This window comes from Dendropsophus ebraccatus, chromosome 11 (assembly GCF_027789765.1).
Source record: "Dendropsophus ebraccatus isolate aDenEbr1 chromosome 11, aDenEbr1.pat, whole genome shotgun sequence".
In the NCBI taxonomy this organism is placed as follows: domain Eukaryota; kingdom Metazoa; phylum Chordata; class Amphibia; order Anura; family Hylidae; genus Dendropsophus; species Dendropsophus ebraccatus.
The window spans coordinates 17,329,857-17,350,660 of NC_091464.1; the positions used below are offsets into that span (position 1 = coordinate 17,329,857).

General features: G+C 46.1%; 1 protein-coding gene across 5 annotated transcripts in view; it reads left to right on the plus strand.

Annotated features, from left to right (window-relative positions):
* The first annotated feature begins 8,439 nt into the window (after nt 1-8,439).
* RAB44 (RAB44, member RAS oncogene family) overlaps nt 8,440-20,804 on the plus strand; it is a 65,981-nt gene continuing 53,616 nt past the window's right edge. For 4 of the 5 annotated variants that reach the window (XR_011358812.1, XM_069945130.1, XM_069945132.1 and 1 more), the window contains exon 1: nt 8,440-8,535. The gene's annotated coding sequence lies outside the window, so the exon portion shown is untranslated. Of the gene's footprint in view, nt 8,536-10,860; nt 10,894-20,804 lie in introns of those variants that run through there. The other variant, XM_069945131.1, reaches the window with a different exon arrangement.

Here is a 20,804-nt window from a genome sequence, read left to right on the forward strand (position 1 = left end):
TTAACTAGGCTACCAGGGACATGACTGGGGGGGTTAACTAGGCCACCAGGGACATGGCTGGGGGGTTAACTAGGCTACCAGGGGCATCACTAAGGATTCAAATCAGGTACAAGGGGCATCACAGAGGGTTAACTACAATAGCAGGGGCATTAGGGGAACAATACTTTGCCTTGTTCGGGTGCTGCAAACCCCCGCTACTAACTGCCGCGCACGGTATAACATTGAGTGCGGCCCTCGAATGATTTTATTAAGGCCCGACCGGCCCTCGACATGGAAAAGGTTCCCCACCCCTGCTCTAGCCCTACAGGTCGATTCACCTCACGCACTCACGCTTTACGCCCTGCTCCTGGGCCGTAACTCGAGCGTAAATCGCCACCTGCCGCCTTCCGCACACCCAGACATCAGACACCCACTTGGCCACGAACACTGCCTGCTCGCTGGCCAACACAAACACAACACTTCGCTGTATCTGGACCCACCAGTCGCTGTCATACACGTGACCCACTGACCGCAGCCAGACACACATCCACGAAGCACGCACACAGAACTTTGCTATGTTGGGACCCACCGGCTGTCATCATACATGTAACCTTTCAGCTTCTGCCAGACACCCAATCACAACATACATACACAACTTTGCTGCCACCACCCTATCTATTACATTACTGGGGAGACAGGGAACCCCAAGAGTGTTCCACTCACAAGCAGATACACCCACACGGTAGAGTAAGCCACCTGGTCATATAATATATGGTCGCACACCGCACATGCACTCTTTCTGGAGCTAACTAGGTTCGTTTAGGCTACAAGACAAACCATCAAACTTTTAGGTTTAATGCATTAAAATGGACAGTACTTGGTTACAAAAAGATGGTTTCAAAAAGACATACAGACACTGCAAACAAAGAAAACAAAAAGGATAAAATAAGAAAGTTCTAATACTTAGCACAGGATGCGTCGTTATAGGTTCTTCCTTCCCAAGGGATTTGGGCTTAGAAAGTGGTGCACAAACCAATTCGATTGGATCCCCAACTTTGTGACGATTACATGTTCCCTAGGTCTCACTTTTATGTAAGACCTGAAAGGGTTGGGCTGAGGGCGTCACCTGACATCTGTAACTCAGCCCCTTTGGGCAGAGCTTCAGCTGCCCCCCTCAGCCCTCAAGGGAACACACTTGGACATATCAAAAAAGATACTTTCCCAGGCACCATATCAATGATACGGGTCCCAGCCCTTCTTCATAATTCATATCTCGCCGTTCTGATTCCTGGCATATGCCTCGGACACTCAGAAGGTGAGATACCCCTTATGGCATGATGAGGACAGGTAGACAGGCCATGTTTGGACTCTCCGCGATGTCCTCATCATAACCGACGCTAGGAAATTGGTTCTGTGGCTCTATGTTTTATTTGAAGAAAGTTATGGGAGATTTCATATTCCTATTCCTTTCCTCAAAGAGAGTCCACCCCCTGCTGGCATGGAGTCAGTGAGCCTGCCTCAGAGGTGCAAAGTCAACACTCTAGGCACAATCTACTCCACCATCTTCTTTACAGCTCCATGCTTATTCCCCCATGCAGAGAGACTTTTGGTCTTTTACACAGGGTAAACAGACGGCCTGACTCCAAGCTAATCAATAAGTCCATATGATTAACTTGCATCAGCTATGGGCTATTGCTATTAGACTAAATCTATAAAATATCAATCACAATCTATAAAATATCCACTGCACGAATACATATAAACCACACCTAAAACCACTTTACATATTTATGAATAAGGACAGGGCTGTCCATATTCCTTACAGTGCCCCATATAGTATCCAATGCCCCAAGTAGTGCCCTATATAGTACCCCAGTAGTGCCCTATATAGTACCCCATTAGTGTCACATATAGCATTAAATCCCCCCAATAGGTCCCCATATAGTATCCAATTCCCCCACCAGTGACACCCGCACATCTCCCCATCCCCGGCACTTCCCTCAGCAGAAAAAGAAAATAAAAAAACAGCAACTCACCTGTCCCCGGTCCCAGCATCTCCTCTCCCGGCAGAGCTCGCACTCCCATCATCCTCCGGCGCGGGCAGCGGGGTATACAGACACTGACTGTGCTGGAAGTGTCCTGCAGCCTCTATCATGATTTATAGAGGCTGCAGGACACTTCCAGCACAGTCAGTGTCTGTATACCCCGCTGCCCGCGCCGGAGGATGATGGGAGTGCGAGCTCTGCCTGGAGAGGAGATGCTGGGACCGGGAACAGGTGAGTTGCTGTTTATTACTTTCCCCCTGGCTGGTGTTGTGTCGGCGGTTCACCCTGTCACAATCCGGGGGATTGGGGGTGGAGGGGGGTTTGGTGTTTCAGCGGATCGCCCTGTCACAATCCGGGGGGGGGGGGGGGGGGTGTCGGCGGATCGCCCTGTCACAATCCGGGGGGGGGGGGGGGGGGGGGAATGTGTCGGCGGATCGCCCTGTCACAGTCCGGAGGGGGGGACACTCAGCACTCACCATTGGGTCACTTGTTTTCCCGAGGGGGCCCCCTGCACCCCTGGGCCCCATAGCGACTGCATACCCTGCCCCCATGGTAGCTACGCCAGTGTTACCAGCCCTCTGACATCCAGACCACACACAACACAGACTGGCAGGAAAGGGACATAAGACATTAAGGCAACTGTCCATCACTACTCAGTCTAAACTCTCTGCAGACCAGTAGACGGGTGGAGGTCTGAACCGACACGGACATAACATAATGTTTTTGGGTTTTTGCTCTTCAGTAGACATTTAGATCATTCACATCACAATGGGAAACGCTTTACTTGTGATGAATTTCAACAGCGTTCATTTGAATTTCACTTCTCCATCTTAAAACTTGTGATGCATAAACATGTTGTACTCAATGAAGACATTTCCTCATTTCCTCTAACCATGTGTTTGTTTATGAGCTATAGATACCCTCCTGGTCACATATAAGTCCGAAACACTGTAAACGCGTACGTGCACAAATATGACCATAACAGAACTGGAGTTTCCCACTCCCAACGACAACTCCCAAACCACACTATTGGTAGCTACTCGCTGCTTCTGCCCACTAACTATCTGAAAGCTGGGTGGTGCTGAGTGAGGGGTTGGGTGGATTTTTCTTCTGCAAAAAGTTGCCGATTTTTGCACAAACTGCTTGGTTTGCACCAAAATCTGTGACTTTGGGGACCATCTGGCAACTGTAACTGTGAATTGGCTTTGAGGGCTTTGTCATATGGGATTTAGGTACAGTCATTTTTAATGTGGTTGTATATGGGGGTTCTTTTGGTAAAAAGTTGGGAGACCTCATTGTAGGAGGTTGTAGGAGATTTATTTTATATTTGTTATTAAAGCAAATGTACCAGCAGATACATCGCTTTAAGACCAGTGCCAGGATGGGGATGCTGGTGCTGCGGACCTTATCTTGAACCGCAACCTGGTTTTCGCGCATGGCACCGTTCTATTCCTGGTCACCGACCCAGCAACAGGCCCGCCCACCCCCAGTGATGCATTCGGCCCTCCCCTCTGTGACACGGCTCCATTGATTCTCGTCCCTCCCCTCTGGGATGTGGCTCCATTCAGGGCAGAAGGTCACACTGAGGTGGGTGCTTTAGGCCGGGCTAGTGACTTGAGATAGACCGGCGTCATGTGCGGGAATCGGGTTGTGGTTCCGAAAAAAGGACTGCGGCACTGGCCTCCCCGTGCCGGCGCCGGTCTATTGATGTATAAATCTTAAAGCGATGTACCTACTGGTACATTCGCTTTAAGCAACTACTGTAACCAATTAATCCTATGCAATCTATAATCTTTTATTTAAAGCGTAACTGTCATGTTTTTTTTTATTGCAGAAATCAGTAGTATAAGCAATTTTAAGAAACTCTGTAATAGGTTTCATTAGCCAAAAAAGCCTCCTTCTGTACTCAAGAAGCAATCTCCCAGTCTCCCCCCCTGACTTCTTATCTGTGCATTATCAGGCAAACACGTCTTCATTACAGAGAAGCCAGTGAAGACAGGCTCTGCTCTCTCCATTGTAAGCCTATGAAGGGGGGAGGGGCTGAGGGAGATGAGGGAGCAGGAAGAGGTGACATGAAGGTCAGCTGTTTGTAGACTCTCTGGGCACCTAAAACACAGGATTCAGGTGTCAGAAAGGTCAGTGCTTATCTATGAACTTACTGAGAGAAGATTGCAGGGTGTTGGGCTTTGCAGAAATCCTCCGTGCTCAGTCACTCCTAACAGCCCCTCCCCTCTCCATAGCCACATAATGGAGACAGAAATCCTGCTTCATCTGATGTGAGGGGGGGAGGCTGGGATATTGCTTTTTCAGTCCAGAAGGAAACTCTTTTAGTACATAAAACCTATTACAGAGTTTCTTAAAATCGCTTGTACTGTTGATATTTAAGGTTTTCAGAAAAATGACCCTGAAATGACAGTTACGCTTTAAGGTGTAAAATTAGGGAGGGGAAGATAAGCAAGAAAAGACTTGACAAAACCAGCGCCGTGCACCTCCCCCATTTGACCACAACTGTTTTTAATTAGAGCAAAATGGAGCTTGTTGCAGCTATTCTGCATTCCTTATAGGCATAGATCCAAGAAAGAGGTGAGTCTATTTGGTGTAGGGACTTATCCATGAGTGAAGTCATCTTAATGTCGAGCTTGTGCTCACACAATTTAATAAAGAACCTCCACAGAAGCTACGGATGGGGAAGCCCTGTAGTAGGCTCTTTCCTTGTCCAGCATGTCCTAGTATAGATCACACCCTTTTTCTTTTAGTTAAAGGGGTTGTCCGGCGCTAAAAAATTATTCACAGAATAACACACATTACAAAGTTATACAACTTTGTAATGTATGTTATGTCTGTGAATGGCCCCCTTCCCCGTGTCCCACCACCCCCACCCGTGTACCCGGAAGTATGGTGCGCTATACATACCTGTCACGTGCCGACCACGGTCTCCGATCCTCAGCAGTGACGTCTTCTTTGGGCGGCCGGCGGATCTTCCCGAGTGCCGGCCGCCCTCTGCAGCGTCATCCGAAGCTCAGCCGCGATTGGCTGAGCATAACTGTGCTCAGCCAATCGCAGCTGAGCAGCTGATGACGTGGCCGCTTCATCAGCCGCTCAGCCGCGATTGGCTGAGCACAGTTATGCTCAGCCAATCGCGGCTGAGCTTCGGATGACGCTGCAGAGGGCGGCCGGCACTCGGGAATATCCGCCGGCCGCCCGAAGAAGACGTCACTGCTGAGGATCGGAAACCGTGGTCGGCACGTGACAGGTATGTATAGCGCACCACACTTCCGGGTACACGGGTGGGGGTGGTGGGACACGGGGAAGGGGGCCATTCACAGACATAACATACATTACAAAGTTGTATAACTTTGTAATGTGTGTTATTCTGTGAATAATTTTTTAGCGCCGGACAACCCCTTTAAAGGGGTTTCCCAACTTGGCTATAGTTTCCTTATAGCAGCGGGGTTAATACTATAGGTCAAGTTACTGTTTTGAGAAATTCCCAACTATTGCGCTGCATAAACTAGTCACATGACCTCCAGTTTTCTGGTTCACTTCTATATCAGGTGATGTCCAGCCATCATATTAACTGCACTGGTATTTTGTTGGTTCCATTGTACATGACGTCTTTGCATTTTGTGAAATTGCTGTAAAATGGTGTCATTTTACTGTGATTATGCAAGTCAAGAAAAAGAATTGTGCAATTTTAGCACCATTTTACAGGCATTTTATATAAATCCTCCCTGTTCTGTTTGTGAGGATAAGAAGGGGGGCTGCTAAAAAGTGAAAGATTAAAATTACAATGAAAGGTGACACCAGAAGATAGCAAAAACAATAACAGCTCAGCCTCCCCTCCCTGTAGTGACAGAGGTCAAAGAGCATGCTTACAATTGTGTCCCATACAAAGAATATGGTCTGGAGATGTTCGTTGTGTCTATGTCCATGAGGCTTGCTGTAAAGCATAGGACCAAATGCTGTTGAAAGCAAGATGGCTTTAATAATAATAATAATAATAATAATAATAATAATAATAATAATAAATAAATATACTAGAAAAAAAGAACCTGTTTCAGTATATTCCTCTTTCCTTTAAAAACAAATCTAGATTGTACATTACTTTGAAGTATTGAACATCAACTGGATACCTAAAACTGTATAAATATATTGAATTGACATGGACGGAATAAGGGGAACGTTAGTATAGTGTGTGCAGAATTATTAGGCAAGTTGGTTTTGAGAGGATTCTTCTTTTTGAACAACTGTGTTCTGAATCAACTCAAAAGATAAATATCAAAGCTTAATATTTTTAAAAGTTGGAGGTTTTTTTTTTTAAAGATTTGGCTATGTTAGGAGGATATCTGTTTGTGCAGGTAACTATTACTGTGCAGAATTATTAGGTAACTTAATAAAAACCAAACATATCCCCATCTCACTTTGTTTTCACCAGGTAAACCAATAGAAAAAACAAAAATTTAGAAATAAACATTTCTGACATTCAAAAACAAAAACAAAACCAGTGACCAATATAGCCCCCTTTCTTTACAGCAGCAGTCACCACAGCCTCCCAGACACTACTCAGAGAGGTGGACTGTTTTCCCTCCCTCTAGATCTCACATTTTATGAGGGACCACAGGTTCACTATGGGGTTCAGATCAGGTGGACAAGGGGGCCATGTCATTATTTTTTCTTTTACTCTTAGACCTTTACTGGCCAGCCACGCTGTGGAGTATTTGGCGCAAGTGATGGAGCATTGTCCTGCATGAAAATCATGTTTTTCTTGAACGATACCGACTTCTTCCTGTACCACTGCTTGAAGAAGGTGTCTTCCAGAAACTGGCAGTAGGTCTGGGAGATGAACTTCACTCCATCCTCAACCCGAAAAGGTCCCACAAGTTCATCTTTGCTACCAGCCCATACCAGTACCCCACCTCCACCTTGCTGGCGTCTGAGTCGGAGTGGAGCTCTCTGCCCTTTACTGTTCCAGCCTTGGGCCCATCCATCTGGCCCATCAAGAGTCACTCTCATTTCATCAGTCCATAAAACCTTAGAAACATCTGTCTTAAGATATTTCTTGGCCCAGTCTTGACGTTTTATCTTATGTTTCTCGTTTTTCAGCCTTCCTTACCATGGCCATGTCCCTGAGTATGGCACCTTGTGCTTTTTGATACTCCAGTAACGTTGCAGCTCTGAAATATGTCAAAACTGGTGGCTAATGGCATCTTGGCAGCTTCACGCTTGATTTTCCTCAATTCATGGGCAGTTATTTTGCCGCCCTTTTTTTTCCAACACGCTTCTTGCACCCCTGTTGGCTGTTTGCCATGAAACGCTTGATTGTTCGGTGATCACGCTTCAAAAATTTGCCAATTTCAAGACTGCTGAATCTCATAATTTTTGACTTTTCAGAGTCCGTCAAATCTCTCTTGTGACCAATTTTGCCAAAGGAAAGGAAGTTGCCTAAAAATTAAGCACACCTTATATAGGGTGTTGATGTCATTAGACCACACCCCTCCTCATTACAGAGATGCACATCACCTGATTTACTTAAAGGGGTTGGCCACTTTATAGTAAAATTCTTTTGTGTGTAGCATAAGTAAGTGTACTCACATTACTTACTGACAGCAGTTTCCTGTGTACCTCATAGAGCTAAAATCAGATTCCCTCCTCCAGACTGTGCTGTCCTGCTCTGTGGTGAGTCTGTCCATAAGATGGCTGACATGGAGGAGCATGTGACCATGCCCCACCCCTCAGTGTCCTCCATAGGCATAAACAGGCTCAGCAGTGGACACTGAAAGACAGGGCATGGTCACATGCTCCTCCATGTCAGCCATCTTCTGGACAACTTTGCCACATAGCAGGACAGCACAGCCTAGAAGAAGGGAATCTGATTTTAGCTCTATGAGGTACACAGGGAGCTGCTGTCAGTAATGTGAATGCACTTACTTATGCTACACACAAAAGAATTTTACTATAAAGTGTCAAACCCCTTTAATTGTTAGTTGGCTTTACAGCCTTTACAGCTTGGAGTAGGACAACATGTATAAAAACGATAATATGGACATGAAGAGAAGGAGCTGCTGCACCTCACACCTATGGCTTAACCATATTGCCTCATGTACCACGTGCAGGTTCCCTGGCCCACATGAGTCCCTACAGCTCTACTGCCATACTCTAATCCCTATGACTTACATTAATAGTGACATCATTGTCTGTCTTGTAGCCTAGCATTATGGGGGTGATACATTTGCAATTTTTTATGCACCTTCTTTCTAGTTCAGTTGTTTCTGCTTATACTCCGACCTGCTATACTACTTAGGTTACACTGTTTATCAGTTGTGACCAACTTCCTTTTGTAAAGGAAGCGCTTAATAAGTCATTGCAGTTTTCCAGCTCAAGAACGGAAAGGCTGAGTTGAGTAAGTAAATGACACAATGCGATGTAACATGCGCAGCTAACAAGTAGAGAAGCTGCTTCTTTCACATAATTAAAAAGCTGCAAATCCATCACACCCGTCATCTGCTGCAAGGTATGTTACCCATAAAATTCACATTTTACTGTTCTATTATGTCGGATTCAAGTAGATACAAGAGTGCTTTATGGGAGCCTGCTCACACCATGCCTGAGAAAATGTATTCATGGGATTTCTATGGGAAAGGTTGGGAAGGAATAATAAAGTGTGTCTGCACAAAGTAATGGGAGAGGTAGAATCAGCGACAACCCTGAGCTCACTCACCAGGCTTATTTTTATTGTTTCCTTTTTGATCAGCAAAACCTAATAGGCATACAGTCTGTCTGTCTGTCTGTCTGTCTGTCTATCTATCTATCTCCTATCTATCTAGAGAGAGATGCTTTGAGTGGGGTGCCTACTTATATGTACTTCTGGGTGATACTACCTGCTGGTGGTGGAGCTAACTAAAGGTTGCTACTTATAGGGGGCCTACATGCACGGAGGGGCCTAAAATTACATGCGGGGCACTGAGGGGCCTATATGAAAGCAATAAGGGTCTGATTGTTGTATTAATGCACAGAGGGGGTCTAACTACTGCCCAGGAGCACAGAGAGGCCTATCTACTATAGTAAGGCATAGAGAGGGCCTAGATACTATATAGGCGGTGCAGAGAGGGCACTATCTACTATATAAGAGGGGCCTAACTAGTATAAAGAGGCACAGAGGAGCCTGACTACTAGATAGGAGGCGCAGAAGGGCCTAGCCTCTATATAGAGGAACAAAGGGATCTAACTACTATATGAATAGCAGAGGGGCTAACTACTATATGCGAGGCACCGCAGGCAACTGCTGTATGCAAGCAGAGAGACCTAACTATTATATGGCTGACTATTAACTACAATATGGCTGCACAGAGGGGGCGTATTTACTGTATGGGAGTATAGAGAGAAATATGTACTATATGGAGGCACAGAGGGCCTAGTTACTATATTGGGGCTGCACAGAGTGATCTAAGTACTATATGAGGCCACATAGGGGCTTAACTACTATATGCGGGTACAGAGAGGCCTAACTACTAGATGGGGAACTGAAGATACCTAGCTACTAAAGGTGGTGCAGATGGGGGCTTTTCTACTATATGAGAGCACAGAGAAGGCCTGTCTATTATATGAGGGCACAGGGAGGCACAGAGTGGGCATTGTTACTGTGTGGAGCAATGTAGATGGGGAGTTTGGATAGAGTTGATGAATGATGATGACGCTGGAGCAAAGAGCCTAAAATGTTTGTCTGGCAGAATCTGTGGAGATGAATTGTTACCAGAAGAAATCTTCCTGATTGACAAGCTAGATGGAGACGAAAAGGAAAAGTGAGAAGACGTAACTGGATGTAACTGCACTATGTATCCCATATTAGTCCCATATGGTAATGGTAGTGGTCCTGGTGTGGTGATACTGGTTTTATTGGTAATATTGGTCCTGGTCTACTGGAATTGGTCAATAATAATGTGATGTGGTGATATGGTGAGCCCCCACAGAGCTTTGTATTCTGATCTCCCACAAATGTACACTGAACACCTGTGACCCTCCAGCTACAACAGCTGCAGACCTTCAGTGCATGTTGGGAACTGTATCTGTGAACACTACAACTCCCAGCATTTACAGTCAGTCTGCAGCCCTCAGGACTTGCTGGGAGTTGAAGTAGAGATGGTTTTGATTTTCATGAATTCTTGTAACCCACTGCAGCCACTAGGATCCTCCACAGCCGTGTGTCTCGGCTCCAGTCCTGAGATTCCCCCAACAGGTCATTTTTTGAGGATTTGACAGGTTACATAATTCTAGTCAGTACACCTGGTTGACAGGACAGGTGTTCTCTGTCAGGCATATCCTCACATCCTGACCTGCTGGAGGACTAGAAACACTGATCTTCACAACTGTTACCAGCAGGGGCGTAGCTAATGTCTCTTGGGCCCTGGTGCAAGAGGTCAACTTGGGCCCCCCCCCTTCCTCAACCAAGCAATGCTATTGGTATATGTATGTATGTATGTATGTATGTATATATATATATATATATATATATATCAATCATAAAAATGAAAGTCTGTCTGTCTGTCCTTTTGTCTGTCTGTCTGTCCCATATAGACTTCCAAATGCCTGAACCGTTGGACCCCAAATTTGGCCCACAGATACATAGGGTGCCCGGGAAAGTTTTAGCGAAGGTCCCGTCCCCGCCAGATGTACATGAGGGGAGGGGGAGGGGGAAGAGCGGCGCCCCATAGAGATTGGAAAATCTCCACACTGCACACACATAATTAGCTGCAGCTGCCCAGAGAAAACGGCAGTTGGGAGCCTTAGCAACCAATAGGATTACTGCTTTCATTTTCACAGGGAGTTGTGGTGCTAGGGAAGCTGCCTCACAATAGATCCACAGAAATAAGTGGTAGACCCCCCTACTCTATCTATACAGTACATATATACAGGGCCCCCTACTCCATCTATACAGTACATGTATACAGAACCCCCTACTCCATCTATACAGTACATGTATACAGGACCCCCTACTCCATCTATACAGTACATGTATACAGGACCCCCTACTCCATCTATACAGTACATGTATACAGGACCCCCTACTCCATCTATACAGTACATGTATACAGCACCCCCTACTCAGGGGCGGGCTGGGCCGGGGGCAGGGTGGCATATGCCCCCCGGGCCGGTCCCCCCAACTCACCAAGGGCTGCGGCAGCCGGATGTCAGTAAGGCTGCTGTGCAGGGCCGTTTCTACATATCACAGGCAACAGGAACAGCTAAAGCACATTCAGGCCGTATTTGCCTAGGACGGCACCTTCAGGGGAAGGGGCAAAGGTTTTTTTTCTCTCCCATGGTCGCCGGTGAGTGGGCGGGGCCATGATCGCGGGGGCAGGGCCACGGTCGCTGCGGGAGAGGGTGCTTACTTGTGTGGTTCTTCCTTCACTCATGGAGCAGGCAGCACAGCTCACAGCTTCCTGCCCACTGCCCTGGAAGAGAGGACAGACCACCCCCTCCTGCTTGGGACTGATGGAGAGGACCCCCATCTACTATGGCCTAGGTAAGAGTCGCGGGTGAAAGGGGCGGAGCCAAAGTTGCGGGGGCGGAGTTTCGCGGGCGGGGGCCCATCCACTAGGCCTGAACAGTATATGGGTAAGATGTTTATTATGAATTATACAGCATTCCCTCTCCCCTGCACCATGGCCTAGTAAGCAGTATTGTGAGGGCAGAGGGGATCTGTACCCCCTCCCATGTACTGTTCAGGGCCTGGTGCCCAAATATGCAGGGGGGTCTGTATGGGTGCCAGGCCCTGAACAGTACATGGGTGAGGGGATCCCCTGCCCCCTCTCTGTATACTCTGGTCACCCAGCTTTCCAAGCATCATGTATGTAAGTGTAATTGAGGTCACCCAGCTTTCCAGCATCCTGTAGTCAGTATAATGGAGGTCACCCAGGTTTCCCAGCATCTTGTAGTCAGTATGAGAGGTCACCCAGCTTTCCCAGCATCCTGTATGTCAGTAAAGTGGAGGTCGCCCATCTTTCCCAGCATCCTGTATGTCAGTAAAGTGGAGGTCGCCCAGTTTTCCCAGCATCCTGTAGTCAGTATGATGGAGGTCACACAGCTTTTCCAGCATCCCGTAGTCAGTATAATGGAGGTCACCCAGCTTTCCCAGCATCCTGTATGTCAGTGTAATGGAGGTCACCTAGCTTTTCAGCATCCTGTAGTCAGTATAATGGAGGTCACCCAGCTTTTCCAGCATCCTGTAGTCAGTATGATGGAGGTCACACAGCTTTCCCAGCATCTTGTGTAGCAGTCAGTATAATGGAGGTCACCCAGCTTTCCCAGCATCTTGTGTAGCAGTCAGTATAATGGAGGTCACCCAGCTTTCCTAGCATCTTGTATAGTAATCAGTATAATGGTGTCACCCAAGGAAATAGTTGCACTTCCTTCTACACTACGTGATATTTTCCATATGACTGTGTTACTGTAGTTAGCACCACAAGGGTCTTGCCTCTTGTTCACTCCGGGAGCCAGCCCCGTACCATGAACTGTCATTGGTAGTGCCGCCCACCTTTGTTCAGTGTTACTATAATAGGGTCACCCAGCTTTCCCAGCATCTTGTGTAGTAGTCAGTATAATGGAGGTCACCCAGCTTTCCCAGCATCTTGTGTAGCAGTCAGTATAATGGAGGTCACCCAGCTTTCCCAGCATCTTGTGTAGCAGTCAGTATAATGGAGGTCACCCAGCTTTCCCAGCATCTTGTGTAGCAGTCAGTATAATGGAGGTCACCCAGCTTTCCCAGCATCTTGTGTAGCAGTCAGTATAATGGAGGTCACCCATTTTTCCCAGCAGCCTGTAGTCAGTATGATGGAGGTCACCCAGCTTTCGCAGCATCCTGTATGTCAGTATAATGGAGGTTACCCAGCTTTCCCACCATCTTATGGTGTGTTTACACAGAGAGATTTATCTGACAGCTTTTTGAAGCCAAAGCCAGGAACAGACTATGAACAGGGAACAGGTCATAAAGGAAAGATTGAGATAACTCCTCTTTCCAAATCCAGTCCTGTCTTTGGCTTAAAAAATCTGTCAGATAAATCTCTCTGTGTAAACGCAGCATAAGGGTACAAACCCACACACTGTATATGCAGCAAATACGCAGCAGATACGCAAAAGTTTGATGGTGAAGATTTGATGCTGTGTTCAGTTATTTAGATCTAATCTGCTGCGTATTTGCTGCGTATCGCAGCAGTAAATACGCTGTGTATACGGTGTGTGGGTTTATACCCTTATACTCAGTGACTGGTAGCCTCGGGGAAATGCATAGTAGATCTATACTGTGCAGCTGAAAACCACATCAGCACAATTGTGCTAATTGGTTCCCTATAAAGGAGCACTCCAGCCCTTACCTATTATTACCCTCCCCACATCAGTGCAGGGATGGTAGATGGCACCCCGGACCTGTACTTCTGTCAGCAGCGATGTTCTGACAGTTCGGATAACTTCTCCAGCCCTTCTGGTCATTTGTGACCAGGGAATTTCTACTGCTCTGTGTGAAGGGGCCAGAAGTCACTTTGTCAATATAAGTCTATGGGACGGTTCTGTTTCTGTGATGAGCCGTCCCATATACTTAGGGTATGTTTACACCAGGGCTGTGGAGTCAGAGTCAGCCCTTGTTCACACTGGGTAAATCAGGCGGAATAGTCACACTGAGACAGGCGGGATTCCACCACAGAATCCCGCCTGTCTCAGTGTGAAACTGCTTCTCTATGGGAGAGCGCGCGCTCTTCCGCTGCCGCCGCTCTCCACTCAAAGAAGTGACATGTCACTTCTTTGAGTGGAGACAGCGGTGGAGCATGCGCTCTCCCGTATAGAAGCCGGGATCCCTAGTGGTGCCGCAAGAAACTGGCATGTCATTCATTGAATAGCAGCCACAGAAAACCCTGTCAGTTCACACAATGGAGCGTCCGTCTCCGGCCGCATGCTCCATTGTGAGCAGCGGAGAATTCTGATGCGGGCGCGCACGGATGCACCCGTATCTGAATTCAACGGCGCTGAAGATCATCCTGCAGTATCGGCCAGGATGATACTATCTGACACCAGCCGGGTCACGAAATGGCCAGTGTCATACAGTGTTTGAACATAGCCTCATACAGGAAAGTGACTCAGGGAGCAATTGGAATTCCCTGTTTACAAATGACTGGAAGGCCCGAAGACGTTATCCGAACTGTGGGAACATGGCTGCTGGAGGACGTACAGGTCCAAGTTACCATCTACCTTCCCTGCACTGATGTGGGGAGGGTAATAATAGGTAAGGGACAGGGTGGTCCTTGAAGGATGGGCCGCTAGCCGCTACTCATGGGCCAGTGCTGTGGGCTTGCCCCCCAGGCTAAAATTTGCCAGCCAGCCCCTGATGCCCAATATACCGTACTAGTGCTATGTGTCAGCCATACAACTACTATGCCCAATATACCGTACTAGTGCTATGTGTCAGCCATACAACTACTATCCCCAATATACTATACTAGTGCTGACACAGCCATACAACTACTATCCCCAATATACTATACTAGTGCTGACACAGCCATACAACTACTATCCCCAATATACTATACTAGTGCTGACACAGCCATACAACTACTATCCCCAATATACTATACTAGTGCTGACACAGCCATACAACTACTATCCCCAATATACTATACTAGTGCTGACACATAGCACTAGTATAGTATATTGGGGATAGTAGTAGTGGAGTTGTCTCTCTGTGCAGTCCTGCTTCCGCAGCAGATGCCTCACCTCGCAGCTCAGCCAGAGGTCAGAGTTTATCAGTGCAGGAGCCGATAGAGTTCAATCCTGAAGACAGGACATGTGAGCCTTCTCAGCTCCTGCACTGATAACCTCCCATCTCACCGGACTGAAGTTGCCTGCACAGCAGAGCTTACCGGGCGGCCCCCACAGCTTCCAGTGGAGTGTAGCTGAGGAGGCCTCAGCCAGTGGGTAGTGTGGGATTAACCCTCGGCCATGCTGAGTTCTGTCTGAGGCGTCTCTGTGCACTCTGACCTGGTTTGCTGCAGCCCAGCTCCTGCTCACAGACGATCCCCTGGAGAAAACACCTCGGCTGACCCGCAGCTCCCGGCTCTGTCCCGCCCCGGCAGCACACGCACCAGTGAGGTCAGTGTGCGCTGGGGATGTTACTTCCGGCACAGGGAGGCTTGTTATAGACGCTCCCCGCGCGGGAAGAGCTTCCCCGGGGCACACTGACCTCACTGGTGCGTGTGCTGCTGGGGAGGGACAGAGCCGGGAGCCGCGGGTTAGCCGGGGGCCCATCTCCCTCTTGTGATCGCAAGCAAAATCCTGCTTGCGGTCAAAAGGGGGAATGGGAGTGGGGCAGTGCAGTGGCAAGGGGGGCCTTGCGGGCCCGCCCTTGTAGCTACGCCACTGGTTACCAGCATACCCAGAGAGCTCAGGAAAGAACCAGAGAAAAGTTGGGACATTCTGAGAGTTGTAGTTCAAATAAAAGCTTTCAAGGTTTCAGAAAGTTATATAGATTTTTAATTTACTTCTGTTTAAAAATCTCTAGTCTTCCAGTACTTATCAGCTGTTGTATGTCCTGTAGGAAGTGTTTTTTTCTCTCCAGTCTGACACAGTGCTCTCTGCTGCCACCCTTGTCTGAGACAGGAACTGCCCAGAGCAGTACAGGTTTACTATAGGGATTAGCTACTGCTCTGGGCAGTTCCTGCCTTGGACAGAGATGGCAACAGAGAGCACTGTGTGACAATGAAAAAAAACCACCACTTCCTGCAGGACATACAGCAGCTGATAAGTACTGGAAGCCTGGAGATTTTTAAATAGAAGTCAATTACTAATCTATAAAACTTTCTTGGTGGGCCCCCAAGATCAGTTCCATTGATTGGCGCCAGGTACCCCAGTCTCACACTGCATTATTTGTAGTCCTATTCTTTGTGTGAGATGTGGAGATGGTCCCAGCGGCCCTGTGTACTGATATCACCTCCCCTGGGTATACGCTGCCCAGGGAAGGAGATATTGGTTCACCTCCAGTGCATCAGGCAACCATGTTAGTATATAGAGAAACCGACATAGATCATGGGAATTGGTTTTAACAATGGATGGTGTCACTGAAATCTTTGTGCTGGCGCCTAACAGGTCGGATAAAAATATTTTTCCATTAAGGGAGGTGGTAAATTCGCTTGAAAGAGACTCTGTCAGTAGGTCGATTATCGTTCGCATAATCGTTAACAATTAACGATCTCAAACGACCGCTATTGCGTTAGTTTTTTCTTCGCTATTTCTTCGCTATCTATTGCAAACGACCGAACGACGTCTTATTCAATGCGAACGTTTTGCGCACGAGCAACAATAAAAATAGGTCCAGGTCTTATAAAGCGATCAACGATTTCTCGATCGGTCGTTAATCGTTAACTGCATTTCAACCGAACGATTATCGTTTAGATTCGAATGATTTAACGATAATCTGAACGATAATCGTCCGGTGGAATAGGGCCCTAAGAATAAACTAGAACTGCACTAGAATACACTAGTGACAGAGAAGCTGGACAGAAAGATGTATCCCTTACATTGTCCTGTGCAGCTGATCCAGAGATCTCCTTCTGAATAACATGGACAATCAGTAGTCCTCTCCAATATGTGCATGAGCCCAGAAGTCCTGGACATTCATGAGAAGCAGAAAACTCCGCCCACCAGCTGCTGATTGGCAGTTATCTATCCATGCTGTGTATAGGCAGTCAATTGTCAGTCATCAGCTGGAGGGCGGGGGGAGGGGTGTGGCAAGAATCCTATTCTCCTGCATATTAGGAGAACGGCTGAAAAAAATGATGTAAGTGATACACTGATCTGTTCAGCATTCCTGTCACCCCCATACTGGTGTTTATGGCTGTCAGGCTGGAAACTTGATAGGTTAAAATGTTTCAGAAGTGGAGTTCTCACAATGGATTCATGCTATAGTGTGGAATGACTTAGTTAACACTCAGTATAATTCTTGCCAAAACATAGAGAGCAGGATAAAATAGAGATCTCTATGTAAAGACGACGGGTTGAGTAATTAAAAAATTGTAATTTTAAAATCTTTTTACAGAACAATATAAGTTTACACTCTATTAAAAACAACTTACTCCATAATATTTTCATTTCCCATTATCTCTCATCCAAGAGACGTGTAAATGCTGCTATTGTCTCCGTCTTATTTTATTACACAGCGACCTATTTTAATGACAGCCTTGGGCAAGTCTTTTAATGTTTTATACAATGTTCTGGCTTCATTTCATATTTTACAATATTGTATTGCAATGTTTTAGCGTGTACTGTGGAATACTGTGCCAAAAAGATTGGTTTCGAGAAAACTATTAGCGATCGGGGATTTTAAACAGAAACAAGTGCTAACGTGAAGGAATCAGAACATTATCAATTATTATAGAAAAATCGGAAAAAAAATCAGATGCTTGGTATTTATTTTAGATTTTAGGGCCATGACCACACAGCATCTTTTCTTGTTATTTGCTGTCAAAATGATGGCCGTCCAAACAAACAGCCGTCAAATGGGCAACAAAAGACACTGTGTGGTCAACAACTACTCGCCTACTCCCCCCGTGCCGGCCGGCTCGCATGTTCACCAGCACGGCAGGGAGTAGTCGAGTAGTTGTCTTCTGCGTGGGGGGGGGGGCATTCGTGCCATGATCCACACTAGTACATGTCCTATCTTTTTGCGGTGGGGGGTCATGGCACGGATCGTGTGAATGGCTGCATTCATTTGAATGGTTCCTAAAATTTTCCGCACAGCTGTGACCACGGACAATTTTACGGGAGGGGCTCTATTACACGGGACGAGTATCGTGCGAAAAATCGTTATATCGTTCGAATTCAAAGGATAATTGTTCTGTGTAATTGCAGGCAACAATCGAAAAATCTTTCATATGTCGTTGATCGTTGATTTAGATCTGAACCTAAAATTATCGTTAATCATACGCTATTTGTTCACTAATAGAGATGAGCGAACCTGGAGCATGCTCGAGTCGATCCGAACCCGAACTTTCGGCATTTGATTAGCGGTGGCTGCTGAAGTTGGATAAAGCCCTAAGGCTATGTGGAAAACATGGATATAGTCATTGGCTATATCCATGTTTTCCACACAGCCTTAGGGCTTTATCCAAGTTCTGCAGCCACAGCTAATCAAATGCCGAACGTTCGTGTTCGGATGGACTCAAACCCGAACCCGGTTCGCTCATCTCTATTCGCTAATTGTTCGCTGTAATTCCACATTCGTTTGCTCAAGTTCCAGTAATCGTTCAGTGTAATTGCACATTGTCCATTGTTTTGCTGGGAACAGATGGAGCAAACGATCACAATAACGGTCGTTAGGACCATCGTGTGTAATATGATGAACGATTTCAGGTTAACGATAAACAATCTCGTTTGTGATCGTTTATCGTTAGTCGTTAATCGGTAAAAGTCGCTCCGTGTAATAGTCGCTCCTATTACACGGGACGATTATCGTGCAAAAATTGCTATATCATTCGAACTTAAACGATAATCGTTCTGTGTATTTGCAGGCAACGATCGAAAAATCTTTCATATGTCGTTGATCGTTGATTTAGATCTTAACCTAAAATTATCGTTAATCGTTCGCTGTAATTCCACATTCGTTCCTCAAATGCTGCATTCATTCACTAATCGTTTAGTGTAATTGCACATTGTTCATTGTTTTGCTGGGATCAGAAGGAATAAACGATCATAGTAATGATCACAATAACGATTGTAGTAACGATCGTATCTAATGATTATCGTTCTTTGTAATATGGTGAACGATTTCAGGTTAACGATAAACAATCTCATTTGCGATCATTTATCGTTAGTCATTAATCGGTAAAAATCGCTCCGTGTAATAGGACCCTAAGGCTATGTTCACACCATCAAAATCACAGACGTTTTATTTCATGTGAAATAACAGCCGTCATTTCACACATAGTATTTCTGTCAGTCTTTTTTCAACCAAAATCAGGAGTGGGTTGTAAACACATAAACTGCCCTGTGTTCTATGACAAACAGGAGCCATAATCTAACCATGATCATCAGCCATAAGGGCTTATTCCCACATCCCGTGTATTCATTTTAGCACATTTAGGCTATGTTCACACTGTGTATGTTTCCGGCCGTAGTGCGAACCGCGAATCTACGCACGTAGTTTTGAGGGTGATGCATTCGCTTGAAAGTATACGATATACGGCCGCACAGTGCACACTACGTATGAGCTTACGGCCAGATCGTATACGGCGCTGTGAAAAATTAACAAGACCATTGTTTGAGGACGGAAATGTTGAAACTCACGGCCGTGGATTTCCATGCGGTCCCGTACGGAGTACTTATTTCAGCCAAATTGAACTTGATTTTTCGATCCAAAATCAAGCTAGGGAAGCATAACTGTACTACGGGCGTATGTTTGCGGTTCGTACGCATCAGGCCGCATGTCAATTTTTCCCACGCCCGTAGTTTCAGCCGCACATGTACGGTGGCGTATGAAATGCGGCCGGGCTCATACGCAGTGTGAACATAGCCTTAGGCCTTAGGCTTATTTTTTTACCAAAAACAGGAGAGGAACTGACGGGGCAAAATAATAATGGAAAGATTTGCACAGTTTCTGTGTTTTCAACCAACTCCAAGTTTTGGTTGAAAAAATACTGACCAAAAGACTGACGAAAATACTATGGGGGAGATTTATCAAACTGGTGTAAAGTGAAACTGGCTCAGTTGCCCCTAGCAACCAATCAGATTCCACCTTTCATTCCTCACAGGAAAATGAAAGGTGGAATCTGATTGGTTGCTAGGGGCAACTAAGCCAATTTCACATTACACCATGTTTGATAAATCTCCCCCTATGTGAACATAGCCTTAGGGTGCCTTCACACATACCGCATTTCACGCTGCAAGTCTTGAAGTTAAATCTACTGGCATACTGCTTTCTATTAAGGTCTATAGCACTCCATTCCCTCAGCTGATTTAATGCGCGAATATCATGCTATAGACTACTTAGCTCCTGACACCATGTTAACCTATGCGCTTTTCACCGGCACAGTCCCACATGCTACCTGGGACCCCACAAACTGACAGTCTATTCAGTAACTGCGCTGTGTTGGGAGCTAAGTAGTTAACTTTTACAAGTCTATGATATGATAGATTCATGCTGCAAAATGAAAATCCGCTACGAGAATAGAGTGCCATAGACTTTAATAGAATTCAGTATCGCAATGGATTTTACTGTGTTACTTGCAGTGTGAGGCCATGTTGCCACTGCGTAAGTTCCATTGTAACTTACGTAGTGTTACCTTCTAAGGAATCCCTAGCAGCGCTGCAATAAAACTGACATGTCAGTTTTCTGCAGCCACTATTCAATGAATAGCGGCCGCAGAAAACCCTGTCAGTGCACACAATGGAGTGTGCGGCTCCAGCCGCATGCTCCATTGTGTGCAGTGGGGAATTCGGATGCACACAGTTAAGATGAAATCGGGGAATTTGGATGCACACAGTTTTTTTTTTATAATGTATGGCTAGGGCCACACCCCATTTTTAAATGTTTTAGTTGTAAAGGGTTGCCCCTGTGTTTTTTTTTTTTAATCAGCTGGTGTCAGAAAGTTATGTGGATTTATTATTTACTTCTATTTTAAAGTATATCAAGTACTCCATATTATATATTTCAGTACTTATTAGCTGCTGTATGTCCTGCAGGAAGAAGTGGGTTCTTTTTAATCTGCTGCCACCTCTGTCCATGCCAGGAACTGTCCAGAGCAGCAG